General features: G+C 46.5%; 1 protein-coding gene across 14 annotated transcripts in view; it reads left to right on the top strand.

The window, feature by feature from the left end:
* The window catches only part of ATG4C (autophagy related 4C cysteine peptidase), a 375,968-nt gene that overhangs the window by 170,392 nt on the left and 188,641 nt on the right, over positions 1-16,935 (top strand). The window contains exon 1 of one of the 14 annotated variants that reach the window (XM_078669311.1): positions 10,558-10,727. The exons of 12 other annotated variants lie outside the window; for them this stretch is intronic. The gene's annotated coding sequence lies outside the window, so the exon portion shown is untranslated. Of the gene's footprint in view, positions 1-10,557; positions 10,728-16,935 lie in introns of those variants that run through there. One more of the 14 variants, XM_078669414.1, reaches the window with a different exon arrangement.

Below are 16,935 nucleotides of genomic sequence, written 5' to 3'. Positions count from 1 at the left end.
GTCTGCATTCCCTTCCGCGTGCTCCCAGCGACCATGGCTCTGCCCAAGGGTGCCTCCAGACTCCCCGGCGTCTTATCGACGTCATCGGTGACCTTTATGTTATAAAATATCTCTAGTCTTGAAGGGCACCCAGTTACTCAAGGTAGTCTTCCCTTATGCCATGACTTACATCCAATATACCAGCGTTATGCCACGGGTGCCCCATACAAAGAACTTAATCCAGTATGTCAACACGAGCATTTTTCACAGACGCCTCTTTGCCAAGTACTTACTACCTCTAGTGTGCCAGTGTGTGCCGGGTCCAGTGACCGACCTGCAAGAATTGAGACTTTCTCGCTCCCTAATGTGAACTCACTCATTCACATTAACTTGAACTCCTGTACTCATTGTGATTCACTTTTTTGTGCACTCACTTATTGACACTCTGACTGTCGTACTTTCTCACTTGCTTCCACTCCCTCTCATGCTCCCCGTCTCAATCTGATTCACTCTGACTCACTCATTTATTCACACTCACTTACATTTACCTAGTCTGGCTCCCATATACTTTCTCACACAGTGACTTGCATTCGCTGTTAAACTCACTCGTTCTCATTTATTCTTACTCACTGACGCCCTCATTCTCATTCCATTCCGTTCACTATTACGCACTCCATCTCGCTCACTGTCACACACTCCATCTCAGCCACACCACCTTGCACTGTGCAACTCTGCCTCTCAATCATTCTAACGCCTTCTCACACTTGCAGCCACTACTTAATTCACTCTAACTCACTAACACATAGTCTCCCTCATTTTCACTTACTGCCTGTTCATTCTCTCATACAAAATGCTTGCACGTAAAGTCCTGTTCACGCATTCACGGGCTCTCCCACCCGCTAGTTTGAACACAATATTCACTGCATTTTACTTCTCTCCAATTCCAGCTAATGTCCCATCCCAGCTTCTGATGCTCCAGTTTTATTAAGCTACTAGCTGTACCCGGCCACGTGTTGCTGTGGCTCAGTCTGGTTAAATGGAAGAGAAAGAAAAGAGTAAGCGCACATTTCTAATATGTTTAATTTCACAATGCTTGTGGGTATACAATATGTTTTTGTCCATCCTAATATATGTAGACTATTGTCTATACGCGTCCCTTGTATTTGTTGCGCAGCAACCAAATCGATAGGGTCTGTTCGGCCTTTCGATTAAAAACTCAAATCCAACATTGTGTATTATAAACATGCGCTAATGTTGCAAAGTGAACCAACTCCTACCACCTCCATCCACCCACTTCCCGGTATGCCATCCTGACACCAACTGTCCATCCTAATATATGTAGACTATTGTCTCTATGCGTCTATTGTAGTTGTAGCGCAGCAACCCAATCGATAGGGTCTGTTCGTCCTTTAGATTAAAAACACGTGCGTATTTGAATCCAACGTTGTGTATATATAAACACGTGCTTATTCGAATTCAACGTGTCAAAATTTCAAATCAATCGGTGAAGAACTTTCGTAGATTTAAGATTTTTATCAAACGCACATTGACACTTTTATGTGTCTGTGCTTTCAATTAAAAACACGCGCGTATTCGACATGCGGGTATTCGAATTCAACGTTGTGTATATAAAAACACGGGTGTATTCGAATACAACGTTGTGTCAAAATTTCAAAGCAATCGGTGAAGAACTTTCGGAGATTGGAGATTTTGAACAAACGAACAGTTACATTTTTATTTATATAGATTACCTATTAGTATAATAAACATGGGTAGAAAATAAGTAGGGCGGAGCCCTAGTGCCCAGAAGAGCGAGCCACCCCTGTCAGTTCTTGGCACTGAATTGCAGCTGCCAGTCCTGAATGACGTCCATGGTTCTGATTGTCTTTGTTAAAGAAACACTGAATATAGCTCGCAAGTGCTCTGTAGTGGAGGGAGAGGGGTAGTCACTAGTCCACAAGTCTGATTTTAAACAAGCACAGCACAGCACAAAGTTAGCTTGACATTGCTCAGGAGGGGCCCGCTCATTATAGTTACCGAAGCACATTCACCGCATGACCAAGGTTTCTGGTGTTGACTAATGCTATAGATAGCCTCCGGGAGGAACTAAGATGGCGGCGCTTTACACATACATATGAATCTTTGTTTTGTGACCTACGGACTTTAACAAAAAAAAGTTTCACGGTCAAGTGGATCAAAGGTTGTTCACATTTCTGCACATTCCCGGTTACTTGTCCCTGCCCACAGTCACTTACCTGCTTCTATGTTTTTAATCTCACCACTGGGGTTTTACCTATCGATCAATCACAAACTAACCATTATACTTTCCATCTTTCACCATTCTTTTTCAATTTCCTGCACATGTATTGGGGTCAAAGGCTCTTTCGTTTAAATGATCTGCACTCATATATGAAATTGTGATCTCTTACAGCCTTGAAAAAGCCCTGGCGCAAATCGCCATAGGGGCGAAACACGTGTCGGCTGTGCATGTTCTTATCAAAACAATTAAAGATTCAACTTTCCTACTAAATAAGGATTTCTGACTCTGATTATACAAACAAGGATTGAGCCTAAGGACACTTATAATGGATACTTAACACACTCATTACCCCCCTCAAAAAAACATTCCCGGTTACTCACTGGTAATATTCATTACTCCGAGTTCTGGTCTTCCCGTCCAATTCCTTAATAGTGAGCAGCTAGTCTGCTCCCCAGCAACCTAAAACCAAGCAGAGCTTTTCAGCACTTCTCCCAATATGGCGCCACCAATCCGGTGAGGATAAAGGGGGAAGTGCGACATAGAACATCCTGAGAATACCAAAGAAAACCCAGAAAGGAAAACAATCACCAAAGACAAAAACCAGGGAGGGAGGGATGGGCTCAGGAATGGTATGGGAAGACCAGGACTCGGAGTAATGAATATTACCGGTGAGTAACTGTGCAATACCTCCTCGTCCTGTCTTTCCGTCCCATTCCTTAACAGTGAGCCCATACCCAAGCACACGGTGATTGTAGGAATAAAGACCCGAAATTGAAGCAAAACAGGTCAAGCTACTCAAACGAAAGCAGTACAAAACAAACATCATGTACAGCAGACAAAACATGAGAGCAAAAGGCCGCCGAGGCTGCCAACCCCAACTGAAGAGGGAAAGAGAAAAACGTATGGGGAGAGGCCCAAGTGGCAGCATCACAAATGCCACACAAGGAGGCACCCAGGAACATGGCCCATGAGGAGAATACACCCCGGGTAGACCGACCCTGTACCGAAGAATACACCCCGGGTAGACCGACCCTGTACCGAAGAAGGGAGAGGACAGGGAGCTGATCCACAAGCGGAAACCGCAGCACATAACACCCAATTTATTTATTTTTTGACATTTATAAAGCGCGAACAAATGCCCGTGGGCGTCTCGGCGCTGACAATTTTGTACAAGACTCAGGGATAAGAGGTTATGGAGAGAAGGACAGATTCCTGAAAGCGCCGGAAGGGTTACTGGTCGAACAACCAAGTCTTTAACCGTTTTCGGAATTGGAAAAGAGATTGACTTGATCGAATCTGTAGTGGAAGAGTGTTCCAGAGTTTGGCTGCCGTGACCACAAAACGTCTATCTCCCCAGGAGACAGTCTTTGTCCGCGGTACCACTAGTTGAAATGCTGTTGCTGATCTCAGTTGTCTAGTGGGGCAGTAGACAGTGAGCTGTTCTCGGAGAAACTGCGGGCCTTGTTTATGTACCGCTTTGTACGAGAGGCATAGAGTTTTGAATTTTATACGATTCTTGATCGTCAGCCAGTGGTCAGCCAACGTGACAAGGCAGACAAGGAAGGACGAAGCCCTACCCTGAGGTCCCGTAGGCAACAAACAAATGAAACAAACCACGAAAGGTACTGGAGCGAACCAAAGGGATGCAGAGAGCCCCAACACAGCCAAAGAATACAGAACCACCCCCTTCTGAGAGGAGTGGTCCGGAAAAAAAGACAGGGAGGACAAAACCCATCTGACAGTGGAAAGTAGACAAAACTGTGGGCAGAAAGAACCGACAAGAACGAAGAATCACATTGTCCAAGCAGAAACGCAAAAAAAGGGGGAGAAGCCAACAAGGCACCAAACCCACCAATCCGCCGTCCAGAAGAAACCGCCACCAAAAAACAACCGTAGCCGTAAGGAACTTAAGGACCACAGAAAGCAAAGGCTCAAAGGGGGTCCCAGGCAAGACCTGCAGAACAAGGGGAAGATCCCCGGCCGGGACAGGAGAGCGAGAAACAGGACGCCGAATCAAACAAGCATTTACAATGCAATAGGTCTCGCAGCATTAAAGTTTGAGTTATTGGCATTGTGTATAACAATGCCAATAGTTATAACTTTCGCAAATGTGACACCTATTGCATTTGTACTGCAATATGTGTTGAGAGCGAGTGAGTGAGTCAGTGAGTGAGAATGAGTGGGTGAGTCAGTCAGTGAGTGAGAGAGTCAGTTAGTGAGTGAGAGTGGGTGAGTCGGTCAGTGAGAGTCTGGACAGTGAGTGAGTGAGTTACTGAGTGGGAGAGTCAGCCAGTGAGAGTCTGGTAGTGACAGTGAGTGAGTGATGGAGTTGGAGAGTCTGTCAGTTTGAGTGAGAGAATCAGTGCGAGTGAGAGTCAGTGTGAGTGAGAGTCAGTGTGAGTAAGAGAGTTAGTGTGAGTGAGTCAGTGTCAAAGTGTTGCAACTAGTGAATTGTCAAAGTGTGACAACTGGAAGGAACAAGGCACGTTTATTTCAAACTTTTGACTCCTTCGAAATCCACTAGAGCAATAATAAAACATCACAAGATAAATACATTTTTACAAAAATAAATAAAATAGATGTGGTAACTAGGGAATTGTCCAAGTGTGGTAACAGACAACAGTAAATAGGGCTTAAAAACCTGCCTGTTGCTGTCGCACCGGTGGTCTATCCAGGGTTTGCAGCCACTACCCCTGACTACACCTCATTGACATCAAGGAGTACTTTATTTAATATACGACGTTGCCAAGCTCAATGAACATTATATATTGTGAATTATTGCATCGTGATAGCCTGCACATTTTTTTTTATCTGTAGGCACCTGTGTAATAGGCATCATTATTTTGGGACATAATTAATTCTATCTGTTTTACTCTTTAAGCAGCTCGCTATACAAATAGAGCCTTACTCTGCTGCAAAATCGCGCTCCTGAAGCATCTCCAAACGCTGAGGGGATTAATCAAAGATGTATGTGTCTGTAGAGTAGGCTCTTTAATCAGAAAATTCGGCAGTTGTGGTGCGCTCTCCCACATCCCAATTAAGAAAAAAATGCAATAATAACTAATGCAGTAGATGTAAGACTCCCAAATGGGACACTTTTTAAAGAAGCAGCTTCCGGCCCTTACCTGATGCTCTACAATGCCGGGGTGTCCCCGGCGGGCTCCTCGGTACCCTCTGCATGGGTCAGTCTCCCTGAAGGCACCTCCGTGGTCCGTCCGGGGCGCCGGCGGGTCCAGGCACAAGTTTCTGTCAGAAGCGCTGGAGGCGGAGGGGCCGCGGTCTGTGCGCGGCTGCTCTCCGGCTGAGGGGGTGGGGCAGGGCTGCGCTCCCGCAGAGTGGCAGCTGGAGGTGCCTGGCCGTGTGTGTGTGCGTGCAGGCTCAGGGCTGGAGTGTGCCTCTGTCTGCGCTCTGGCATTACTCACCCCGCTCCTCCGCCGCCGCAGCTATCACCCTCGGTAGCCCGCCCCCTCCTCCAGTACATGCTCTACTCAGTCCTGCTGCTTCCAGACCCTGTAGTCTCAGACCCAGCGTTGCAGCAGCCTCACAGCACCGACGCTGAGAGCCAGACACAGTGTCCCTCAAAGCTCTGGGGCAGACGAGCAAATATGAACATAAGTGAGAGGGCTTGTTTTAAATCGAGCTGTGTTATTTGAGCACCTACTTCCGGTTTGGCCGGCAATGCTTCCGGGTCGCCGCAGGCAGCGCGGCGGCCCGCCCTGCACGGGGAAGGGAGGCAGCTTTCGAGGAGGACAGCACCTGGCCGCGAGCGCGTTCTCGTGCGCGTGACCTTAACAAATCGCCGCGCGCGGCCAGTGCTGTCCTCCTGGAACGCTGACACGCTAACTATAGGTCTTTGGCGAGAGCGAGCTTCGCTCGCTTCTAGCCGAGACCTAAAAACCACGCAGAAGGCGGGCGACCAAAGGGGAGACAGAAGACACATCAGAACCCCCAAAACCAAGAATGGCAGCCCATTGAGCACGGAGCGACGAAACAGCGAGCCCCAGGACAAACCCATCACGTAAGAAGTCCAGCACCCCCGCAGCCACACAAGAGGAGGTGAAAAACCCTACCCAAGGCACCAGGAGGAGAAGGTATTCTAACGACGGTCAAAAGACTACAAGGTGGAAGGGCGTACAGACAACTGGATACTCTGGGGCACTTCGATAGAACAACCCTGTCCCAACAAAGATCAAGTGCCATACCCCCAGACGGAGGCAGCGCAGAAAGAACACCCAGAGCAGAGGAGTCCGCAGAGGGGACGGCCACAGAGGAAACAGCCAATGGGGACAAACCGAGGCCAACAGAAGGTGAAACCAAGGCCGCCGGGGCCGTTCTGGCACCAGCAGAAGAATCTCTGCCTGATCCAACCAAAGATCCCGTAGGACCCGGGGGATCAAAGCAAAAGGCGGGAAGGCAAACAGAAGACCCAGGAACCAAGGAACTGTGAAGGCGTCGAACCAGGCTAGCCGAGAAGGAACCAGGCTGCAAAAAGGGGAAGATGGGCCGACACCTCCGAGGCAAACAGATCTAGCCCAGGAAGGCTGAACCGTAGGACAATCCAATGGAACAGAGGACAGACACATCGCCCCAGAGGAAGGGAACACCCTGCCCAGAGAGTCCGCAGGCCCATTCTCCATCCCCGTAAGATACACCGCCGTCAGAGACAACATATTGCGCTCGGCCCAAAGACCGATTGCCCTGGAGAGGAGATACAGAGACCGGCACATGCCCCCTTGGCGATTGACATAAGCCCAAACAACCTGGTAGTCGGTCTGCACCAAGACAGCATGACCCAGAACGACAAGAGCAAACCACAGGAGAGCCAACCAAACCACCCTCAACTCCTTCCAGTTCGATGACTGGCGAGACACGAACAGGGACCACAGACCCTGAGCCTCGGAAGGACCCAAGACCGCCCCCCAACCAATGGCACTGGCATCCACCGACAAAACAACCACAGCCTGAGATGGAAGAATGTCGAAGCCCGGGGAGAGAGACTGAGGGGACAACCACCACTGGAGGGCAGCCCGAATCCCTGGGGTGACAGGAATAAGGAGCTTCGTAATCCAGAGAGGCAGGATCCCAGTGGGCCAGAACGTGATGCAGGAGAGGACACAAATGAATCCGGGCCCAAGGGAGGAGATGCATAGTGGATGCCAACTCCCCCAGACCCCGCAACCAGAGTCGGGCAGACACCTGGGATCGAGACAGATCCGAGGAAAGCTGACGGTACAAAGTCAACTGACGTTCCTTGGAAAGGAACACCATCCCCAGATCCATGAGGAACAGAGCCCGCAGGAACTTCAGAGACTGGGAGGGCAACAGGGAGGACTATCGGAGGAGGATGAGGAACCCAAAGGACCATAGAAGATGACACACCAGGCCAAAACTGACAGAGCCTGAGAAAATGAAGGAGAAAGCAAACAACCAGTCGTCAAGATAGGGAAAAACTTGAAGACCTCTGGAAAGGAAAAAAACCACCAGAGGGGCCAAGAGCCACAAAAAAACCCTTGGTGGCGACGAAAGGCTGAAAGGAAGCACCCGGAATTGGAAGTGCCAGGATCCAACAGCAAATCGGAGAAACGTCCGATCCACAGGATGGAAGGGGACGTGTAGAAAGGGCCAGGGACGCAAGGAAGCATTCTGAAGCACCAGAGGCAGAAAGGACAGCGAAGCCACCAACTGGAATGCACGTCCGGGAAAGAAGAGAATGAACCTCTAGAGACCTAAAACATGGCATACAACCGATGTATCCATCACGGAGACCAGGAAGAGGAACGAATAACAACCCTCGCCCCATTCCAGAGAAGGAACCTCCATGACAGCCGTCTACTACAACAGAAGGCGCACACCTCCCAGCAATCCTAGAGGATGATAGGGCAGGGGGGTTACCCAGAAAACCAGGGGGGGGGGGGGAGAGGAGAACCCGAACCGAGAACTCACGGACACAGGTTGCAAGGCCCAGGCATCCGAACAGGCAACCAGTGGGGCAGGTAAAAAGCGAAGGCGACCACCAGCCGGGGTCCGACCACCCAGGAACCCACAAAGGGCCACCGAAGCAGGACCGACGTCCGAGAGGACTCAGCCAACCAAGAACGCATCCAGACATGACACCAGGAAAAGAAGAGCCAGGGCCTGGAATCCAGTAGCAGGGACTGGACCACATAGATGGAAAAGGACGCAGCCCAACTGCAAAGAGGCAGTGCAGGAATGCTCCACCGCCCCCTCCACCCGCCAATCCACAGCGTCAGAGGGAAGGGCATCATAGAGAATCCACTGTGATAGACGAGGGAACACAGAAGCAAAACCCCTCCAAAGGAAAGCGTCCAAAAGACAACAGATGAGTCATTGTAACACATATAAACGACCCCAGATGGATGAAAGGCTGAGCGGACCCACCGTGAGCAGAACAAAATTCCACAGCATCTGGTTTACCCAGGCAGACTCCCAACCAGTGACCCACATAGTAAGAGGCTTGAACCACTAGGCCACCGTGACACATGCAAACGAAAACAGGTGATATATGGGTGGCACGGCCGTAGCCCTGTGACCATGAGGACAAATACAGTCCGCCGTAGTGGATGCAGTAGCTCAATGAGCCACCAGAGCGAGGGAAGACGGACACACCGACACTCAACCACCCATGTGATAGTACCATGCACACCACAACGGTAAGGTCCAGCACAGGAGGAGCGAAGCAAACCAGTCAGAGAACACTTGCAATCTGAACAAAGCGCCACACAAACACCCCCTACGGCCCCCACCACAGCAGAAGGGGCAGGCCAAACAAGAGGCCCACCAGGTACCATGGCCGGAGGGCCGACCGCTGCCTGAGAACAGAAAGAATGAGCAACTGCCTCAACAATGAGGAGGCGCAGGGCAGCCAATGGTGGAGATACCAGGGACTGAACCCGGGGCCTCATACATGCAAAGCATGCCCTCTCCCACCGAGCTACATTCCCAATGGGAGGCAGTAATCCCAAAGGCTGCTTCGCACCTCAGGGAAAGAACAGAGGGCCGCCGCCCGCTAAAGCAGGGCGTGATGGGACCCCCCCACCCCCCGTGAGAGAAACGTCCGCCAAAGCAGGCCGTTACAAGAAGGCGAGGGGGAGGGAAAATAACAGGCACAAACGACCGCTAAAGCGGCCGCTACAGCAGGCTGCCAGAATAAAGAAATGAAAAACAGAAGGTACATGTAGTAAATGTCCTCTGGTCTTTCTTACAATCTTAACATGTCTATCTAACCTGGAAGGAAATTACAATAAAGGATCTTAACATATCAAGTGGACTCTACATCTTTCATTTACCACAGTACACTTACCCGACCCGCAGCTCCGCTAGGCATAAAGGCAACTGATGAAGTCAGAAAAAAAGGAACAGGATGTTCTATGTCGTACTTCCCGCTTTATACTCACCAGATTGGTGGAACCATATTGGGAGAAGTGCTAAAAATCTCTGCTAGGTTTTAGGTTTCTGGGGAGCAGCTCACTGTTAAGGAATGGGACGGGAAGACAGGACGAGGAGGTAATGGGGGGGCAGCACAAAGCACTTCGCAAACATAAACCTGTAATTTTAAAGCAAATTATTACTGTGATCGGGCATTTAAAAAGGTAACCTTTAGGCTGAAAAGTATAAAACATTATTTGGAAATGTTGAAATATTAACACAGCAGATTTTGCACGTAATTCCTCATAATTCGTCCATCCACTGCTGAATTCTTCTATTGGCCTTAGTACTGGGAGTGAATATCTGTGAAACGAAGTTGGCAATACTTTTGGAGTTTATGTGGGTCTCCTCTGCCAGAGATGACTGTTGAAATCTAGTTTCACCACCATGACCTCCACTATAAAGAAAGATGTGGCGGTACAGCCAGAGCTGCCTACTTTGGCTGCGGGGAACTGGGTTTGAGTCTCGGCGTCGGCCCCTGCCTAGCCAATCGGTCTCACCTTTGGGACCTTATAAGTGTCTAGCCATGCAACAGTTGATGATGTTGCACCAAGGATATTGTGCTGCATAACTAAATACTTCTAAGACCCCGAAGGCGAGACCTATTGGCTATGCCACTGCTTGTTTACTAAGGAAGGTGACAACCCAACAAAAGTGAACCCACTTGGGAGCGGCGCAGGTACCGCAGTGTGCCATGCTGCCAAGAGGTTAAATCGCGTATAGCGCCAACGCTCACTCTCTGAGAAACTTTCGGAAACGCCTGCTCGAAGTGGTCGCCGCCCTTAAATAAACGCGTGACATGCTGCGACGGACTGCACAGAAGTGGGCGTGTCCTCTGATTGTCACGTGCTGATGGAAAGGACGGTGCTTACGGTCATTCCTCTAACAATTTGAATCGTGTCCCCTGCGGAGTCCTGTCAGCTGCTCGAGGAGTAGAAGATTCCATCGCACAGAGAGGGGAGGACGGAGATCAAGGAACCCTGTGATGACTCAGAGAGTTTCGTCGGTGACACAGTCAATGCATAATATGAGAAGAGGAAGAGTGAGTACCGTCCGAGCTGCAACTTTGTTATATGCCTTTCTTTTTCTTAATCAACCGCTGACCCCCGCCGTTTGATACAGTGATACTGTCCAAGCAAAGCCCTGGGAAGTTACTGACTTGGATTATTTTTATGTAGCACTTGCACTCAACATTAGAAACCGATTGCACATATTTAGAGATTCTTGCTTTCACGGTAACCCGTTTGCACGTGCAAACAATGCAGCTTAGTTGCACCTACTAGTACTAAATAAAAATCGAGTGCATCATATCTTCTTTCACAACGGCACTCTTTAATTTAAAGGTGCATTCCAGGTCACTAGCATTTATTAAACAAAGCAAACGCTGCATCTCTGGATTATCGTACGACACATCTGTAATTACGCCTCGAGACCCCCCAACGCATTCAGGCTCTGTATCACCCACTCTACAGCACCAGGATTGAGGGCCCCCTCCAAAACAAGGAACCCTCCTGAGCCCTCTCCCGTATTGCGGGGGCCTCTGTTACGCCCCTGGTAACGGCGGTGTAAGTATCATTGGTGTAGCCTGGGCAGTTGCACTGGGGCCCGGAGAATTGAGGGTTCCACAGACCGTAATTATGGATGTTTTACAGAAAGCGATTGGGGCAGTTGCAAATCACCACAGAAATGATAGGAACCTCAGAAGAAATATTAATTATAGCGTTCCAGTTGGGATGCACGAAGCAATGGAGGGAGCCAATCGCCCCAGCCCCCCAGCAACTGATGACAGCTATTGCTATTCTATCGAATTTCAGTCACCAGTACCCCGCACTTCCTCAGCAGTAGTAGATCATCTGTAGGTTTGTAATTTGCGTCAAAGCGCACAAGCTGATAGTTCAACAAAATGCGTGCAACATTCAACTGTCCCATTTTTCCAAAATATCTGCTTTATTGTTTATTACAGAAAACATTTGTTTCCCTTTCAATTTTGCTTGTAATCAGTTGCACAGATACTTGCAGCCAATGCGTTTAGTTCAATTTGAAACTTTTTGTGTGTGTGTGCAGATCCACCATGCTCTTAGGTTTATGTACAATATTAAGATCAATGTTGGGGCTGTAACATGTCACCATGGTCAAGTAAATTTAGGTAATAAAAATACATCAACAATGATGGAATGTAATGCAAACATGCATTCAATGTGGTGTCATGAGTTACCCAAGGCAACTTGTCACATAAGTGCCTAATACCATGGGTGGATCTGCACACCGAAGTATCTGAAGAGCAGGGGGCGGTGGAGCTAATCCCACAACAAGCTCTCAGTCTTTTAGCAGTAAAGCAAATAAACTCTAATCTAGACATGTAGTCGAAGGGTCGCCAACAAGACTTACATTTATTTTCAGACTGAGTGATCTTGTAAGAGATCTCTTTCATTGCTAGAGTTTGCCACAGGCTATCGAACCACATTGAACTGGGTGAGGACGCTTTCTTTTTCCAACAGAGAGTGATAAGTTGTTTGGCTACTCTGGACATAAGGCAAATTATCACCTAGTCTGCCCCCATCATGCTCTCCATATAAGGCGACTGTAATCGCAGGAAGAGAATGTTAGGGCCTGCCGGGATAGGATAAACCAGTGTCCTTTTTATACGAGCTAGGTTCTCTTTTCAAAAGGTTTGCATAACTACACAGGGCCACCATATGTATAAGAAAGCACCTGGCTCCTGTTTGCTGTGCCAGCGCAACATGGACATTGAGGTGTACATTCTTCCCAGTCCTTCAGGCATTTTGTACCATTGCTACATCATCTTATAGGCTGATTCTCTTTGGCAATGCTTTAATGTTTAATAGGGAAATCTAGCCAAATATCTCCCCATTGTTTATCTGGGTTAGTTACCCCCATGTCCATCTCCATGAGAGTTTGATATGGGTGTTTGGTAGGTAGCTTAGATTCTTGGATCGTACGATAAGTTCTAAAGATGAGGCCCTTCGTGCCTGCAAATGCGTGGATTATTTACTCGCCAACTCAGACTTTTAACAGCCATTCATAAATGGATTCAAAGTAAAGGTTTAGCACAGATATAGAGGTATCTTAAATGGTGAGGTATCTTAAATGGTAAAATAATTGCAATTTTTACAGTACAAATGACCATGATACAATGTCAGTTCCATTGCTATGTGAGAAATTAACACACTAATGTCATAAAAAAGTAGAACCGTTGTTAATGCTAATATACCTTTTGTTGTCGTTTGTTTCTATCATTAGCGCTGGGACGCTGTTGTCGCTTGTTTCTATCATTAGCGCTGGGACGCTTCCGGGCAGCCATGCGCTCTAGAAATCTTTAAACATAAACATATCCAACAGTGAAAGTCAGTTTTTTGTAAGTTCAGCTTTGGAAAATATGGCAAGTACCTCAATAGCGATTGCGACTCATTCAGCAAGTCCTGGCGTTTTGGCCTCTACAGATGGAATTGCTGGACCTGTAGTTTTGTTTTTAATAATGGTAATTTAAATATGGACCTACATATCGAAACATGCAAAATGCTTTTTGGCTTAAATGCCGGGACTGGCTGCAGGCGTCACACATAAAAAAACATCTTCTTAACTTGGTTTTATTAAGGAGCAAAGGGATAAATGAACAAACGTATACATACCTATCAGCTTACCCTCATTTGGATGGTGTTGCTCTACATAGACTCACATTTATCTCCAAACAAGCAATGTGGATTACGTAGTTATGAATGTAAACACCTGCCTTGAAATTCATCTTTGCTAGCCTAAAATATTTTCAACTTCATTGATATCAATGGGATGGTGTTCCAAAACCATGAGGGTGAGATCAGGTGCCTCTGGTCCTTGGACTCTCAACATGTTGAAAGGTAAATCTATGGGCCTACACTGTGCAGTGCATAGGATTGCTGCATTATGCGAATGTATGTGTACATCATGACCCTCCTTTAGAATTGAGACTAGCTTCCTTGGAAAGGCAGCCAAGGGGACTAGAAATATGGTAACACATGCAGAAGATACAAGAGATGCACACAATCAAGGCTATGAGGAAATATAGATTGTATAAAGATTACTCTATTAAAAAAAATCACTTCAAGTATGGCAATATATAGGAAAAAGCTCTGTGAAGCAGAGCGCATGAGGGAGGAATAATCAGATGCACACAATCAAGGCTATGAGGAAATATAGATTGTATAAAGATTACTCTATTAAAAAAAATCACTTCAATTATGGCAATATATAGGAAAAAGCTCTGTGAAGCAGAGCGCATGAGGGAGGAATAATCCTGAGTTAGATTGTATGAAGAACAAAATGTAGAGCTACCCATAAGTTTTGGAGGCTAGTAAGTAAAACTTTATTGGAAGAGATGAAAAGCAGGGTGAACTGCATTCCCCCTAGGAATTGTCTAATGATATGAAATAATTATATGTGACCGATACTCCATTGGTGTACGAGTATGCATGTGAAATGAACACCTCTGATGAGAGAATAATAACACATCAGCAGTGGTTGGTACACACATCATTGAAATCCATCCGTAATGATGGAGCTAGAGTACTAAATGGAATGCCATCTGTGGTGTTCAGTTCCTGTATCGCTTTATGGACACATATTTTATTTCAATTAAACAGGAATTGTTTTGACAACAAATTGCTCCCTGATAGTTGATGAGGTTCGTTATTGATCACAATACAGAAGAAGAGAAAGTACTCCTCCCTGAAAAATGATCGACTTATTGAATTGCTTGATGTAGAGAGTGAATGCTTTGCCAAACCTTTGTATAAATAATTGGTACAATTGGCCACCAGCAAGTACTATCAGAGGGTCTGCAACATACTGGATAGTTTGTATCTCTTTTGCTCATGCTACACACATCAGTAACATCAAAGTTGAACCCCTCAATGCTGCATTTGTGGTTTTTAGGTCTTGCGCGCATCGAGCGGAGCGAGAATTCAAGTAGCCAAAATCCTCGTGAAACCAAGGGCTTCTTGCGCTGCAGTTTTCTTTAAGTTCACGTGAATCACGTGACAGCAAGCTCCTTCGTGCACGAGCTTGCCTGAGCCTTCTGCCTATCAGCCTGCCCGTTCTCATCCCCTAATTATTCACTTCACTTGTGACTCCCCACATCAAAGCCTCAGCCTCCCTCCCTTGCCATTTGCTTCCTAAACAGCCTGCCTCGCATAATTGCATCAGACCCGACACTTCAAAGGAATGCGCTCCCCCCCCCCCCCCCCCCCCGAGAGCCACTTTCACGGCCGCCGTGCATTTATCTTCCTTCTTTACCTCATGTGAGGAAACAGCGCCACTCGCTGGGCGGCATTGGAACATGTGCCTAGGCTGCAAAATAATGAGGTGGAAGATGTGCTTATAAGGTCCCACAAGCGAGACCTATTGGCAATGCCAATGCTTGTGTCTATTGCTTTTGATTGCATCAACGGAAATAAATTATGGGGAACACTGAAAACGGTGGCATTCCCATTTCTGCTGAGAACAGTCCTAAAAGCTCATACACACACACACAAGTAAAAACGTGTCTAGCTCCTGGTCTGGTTGCATCAGAGAAAATGTTCACACAGGGCTGAAGCAGTGATGCCTCTTAGCACCGCTACTGTTTAATTTGTGTCAGCCTGACCTAGGAGAAATGCTCTTGACTTCAGACTCTTTCCCTAAACTGAGTGGGGAAAAAAGTGAGCATTCTGCAATATACAGACAATACAGTGGTTTTGGGTAAGACTTTCAGTGGCTAAATGTACCAATTCGTTATTGTTTGGAAAACAATCTAAGTATTAACAAAGACAAAAACATAGATAATAATAATTCTTGTCTCACTAGCAGTTGGGAGAAATGAAGGTAAAGCCCTCCTATAGCAATACATATCTTGGAGTATGGCTGACGAACAAGGTAGTCCATTGAAACTGCTAGTAGCTTTAAAATCCACAGCATTAGCTATGAACAACGCTTTCACTTCGTTTGCTCTCTAAGTTGAGAGGCAGCAAGCATGTTAATTCCTGCCCATCCTTCTGGAGTGGTACTTTTTTATTGTAAACTCGATAGATGGAGTGAGGGTTATTGCACAATGCTGTACATATAGGCGATTGAATCTACCGGATACTACTGTGCAAACTCAAGTGCTCTTAGAATTAAATAAAACAATCTCTCATGTTACAAGCTGCATTTATAAGCTTATTGCGAGCAGTTAATTACACCACACGACTTTATTTGATCTTTTTAAAACTGATTATAAAAGCACAAATTCTTCAAAAATATTACAAAACAGGTTATATAACCATACATACAAAAGTTCAAAAGACCAGTATATCAAGTTAACCATGTGCATAGTAAAGCAATTTTCATAAAAACGATTTAAATACAAAAAATCTCTTAATAATAATTAGGCCCATGTTGCATGAATGAGTCCAGTTCTATCCTAGGTGCTACTAATTAAGGCAACAACCCCCTCATTTTCCTCTTTCTCATACAAGCCCACAAAAATGAAGCTAGGGAAAAACAGACAAACGGATTCGGGAAAGCCTTTAAAAAATACAGAGCTACCCTGCATTGTGTACATTTATGTTACCTCAGAATTGGGAGAATAAATGTTTTTCTTTCATCGGTGTAGTACTTGCAGAATAATGTTAATTGGAGGTCTGACTGGGCAGACTGATTATTACATGGGCAAGGTGACAAATCTGGGAGTTAAGATCTCCTTTCTGGGGCCCTAACATTAGTGGAATAGAGTTCAATCGAAAACGCAATAGAATAAATCTATGCTGTGCGTTAGTAATACGAGGGACATAATAAAATCCTTCCCCTGTTCTTGGTGGAATGAGACCATATGCAAGGGAAGATTTTTGAAGGTGATTTTTTCCCCTTCAGGCGTAGTTTGATCTCTGCATAAATAATTGTTAACTTTTTCTTTGGAACCCTCCTACAGGATTCAGGATCCTAGAATAATTCACCCAGCCCTAGTGCAGACCATTCTGCCTCTACATAATTAAGCCAACCAATCCTCTTATACTGATCCAGTTTACAGCAATCCTTGATGATGCAGTGCGTTAAGTCTACAGTGGACCTCCGCCAAATTGAGAGCCACAGTAGAATTGGTGTCAATATTAATAAAGTCACTCGGATAGGGTAGTCCCAATTCTAAATGTAAAATATAGTTTGAAACTGAGGGTGGTAGTGATACTCGATTTTTAAAAAAACTGTCCTCCAGTTGCTGAAGTTGGTCAACGTTTGCCATC

Source organism: Lissotriton helveticus, chromosome 1_2 (assembly GCF_964261635.1).
Source record: "Lissotriton helveticus chromosome 1_2, aLisHel1.1, whole genome shotgun sequence".
NCBI lineage: Eukaryota > Metazoa > Chordata > Amphibia > Caudata > Salamandridae > Lissotriton > Lissotriton helveticus.
The sequence above is the reverse complement of the archived record's forward strand: the minus strand, read 5'-3'. Positions and strand labels throughout refer to the sequence as shown.